We start from the raw sequence: 2500 nt of genomic DNA on the forward strand, positions 1-2500 counted from the left end.
CCCCCTTCATTTAAAAACCGTCTTTGAGCTTAACATAGTGTGATGGCTATTCATATCAGTAAATTAAAAGAGTAAATTATGTCCAGTTCCGTTAAATAATCTTTTCTTCTATGTTGCCAGGACTTAGAAATATATAATCAATTCAGCGAAAGAAATTGTGCCGTTTTGAAACCGGTAATTATATGTGTATATATGTATATATATACATATATATATATATTGTGTGTGTCTGTGTGTGTATATCTATATATGTAATCAAATATATATATATATATATATATATATATATATGTATTAATATATATATGTATATATATGTGTGTGTGTGTATGTGTGTGTGTGTGTGTGGGTATGAATGTACGTATGTATGTATGTATGTATTTATGTATATATAGATACATATATACATATCTATGTATATATGTATACATGTCTGTGTCTTTACATATTTATATGTATATATATATATGTACATATATATACATATATACACGTACATACACAAACACTTATATATACATTTATATATATATATATGTGTGTTTGTGTGTGTGTGTGTGTGTGTGTGTGTGTGTGTGTGTGTGTTGTGTGTGTGTGTGTTATAATCCTTCCCTCTTTCAGTGTGTGTACACACTGAAAGAGGGAAGGATTATAAGACTCAAGTTCCGCTTCTTCTCTGAAGAGAGAGAAGAAAATACATTTCGCATTGGGGGAAAGAAAATCAAGGAAAAAGACAACGTTAATGAGTGAGCTGAAGTTGGTGAGGATAAACAAAATTAGAAAAAAAATGAAATACATATTTAACAACGTTGGCAGTAGTAGGCGGAAGGAATAGAACTTACTACTCTGCAGTAAAAAAAAGTAACAATAAAGAGAGAATGCTAATGAAAAAAACAAAACACTAAAAACGTACATAGGATACACATTCCTAAAACAGGGCCTCCTACAAACCGAAAAGAAGTCTAAACAGGAGAACGAATCAAGCACATAACATTCTGAAAGAGGAGGAATTGTCGAGGTGATGAATAATATTAAAACACCCCCCAAGTCGCCGGCAATTCTCGGAAGAGACTAAAGCAATACAACTGTGTCCAATTACACCCTCCCAGGAAACGAACTTGAAGTCAAGAGGTGAACTAACTTATTTCCTGGGATATATATACAACGTATTTGTGTGGCCACAGATTTGACTTTAACTTTTATCATTTCTTTCTCTCTCGATCATTTTTGCGTGTATTCTGTTTTCAAACAGTAAAAATATTTCTCATCATGTCCAAGTGTACAGATTACATTGATTTTTACAAGTTTAACATTAAATAAACAATAAAAATGGTTAATAATAAAAAATCCCCATATCTTTCGGGCTCTCTATAGTGGTAATTCAAAGGTGGTTTAATTCAAGCAAAGACATTACTTAAGAAACCAAGAATTAACCCAAACTTTGGGGCTAAACACACGCAAAAATAAAATGAAAGACCACAGGAAGTGAGAGCAAGGGATAGGATAAAGTAGATAAACACAGAAAGAGACTGAAAGACAAAGAAAAAATTATACTGGCGTAAGCACGCATAAATATGCAGGAAATTTGTTTGAATAAGTCTGTGTGTGCGTGTTTGCGTTTGTTTGTGCGTGTGCATTTGCGTGTGAGTGCAAAACACACACGCCCTTATGTGTGTGTGTTTTCGTTTGTTTGTGCATGTGCATTTGCGTGTGAGTGCGAACGCGCACGCCCTTATCTATCTATTTATCCATCCATCTGTCTATCTATTCATCTATCCATATATCTATCTGTCTACACACTCACACACACATATATACACACATATATATATATATATATGTGTGTGTGTGTGTGTGTGTGTGTGTGTGTGTGTGTGTGTGTGTGTGTGTGTGTGTGTGTATGTGTGCGTGTGTGTGTGTGTGTGTTTGTCTGTGTGTGTGCGTGCGCATTTACATGATTTGGATGTCGTAAAAAAAGATAAGACCATAAACTGATGAATTCCTTTGGAGTGAAGAAGGAGGATCATAAAACGAGTGGGAAGGTAAGAAAGAAAGAAAGAAAGAAAGAAAGACAGAAAATGAAAATGTGTATATGTGAGAAATAGAGAGAAAGAAAGAGAGAGAGAGAGAGAGAGAGAGAGAGAGAGAGAGAGAGAGAGAGAGAGAGAGAGAGAGAGAGAGAGAGAGAGAGAGAGAGAGAGAGAGAGAGAGAGAGAGAGAGAGAGAGAGAGAGAGAGAGAGAGAGAGAGAGACAGACAGACAGACAGACAGACAGAAAGAGACACGTAAAAAGACAGGCAGAAAGAGACACGTAAAAAGACAGACATAGAGATAAACAAAGACAAACAGACAACCAAAGGCGAACAGAGAATCAAAAAAAGACACAGAGATAGAGCAAACAATCAGCATTTTCAACAGACACTCGAAAGGTTCTAAAAGTATCCAGCCCGTCAGACTACCGAGCCGAGACTAGCAGACAGCAGTGCGTGTGAGTCACTCT

Source organism: Penaeus chinensis, chromosome 4 (genome assembly GCF_019202785.1).
Source record: "Penaeus chinensis breed Huanghai No. 1 chromosome 4, ASM1920278v2, whole genome shotgun sequence".
NCBI classification, from domain to species: Eukaryota; Metazoa; Arthropoda; class Malacostraca; order Decapoda; family Penaeidae; genus Penaeus; species Penaeus chinensis.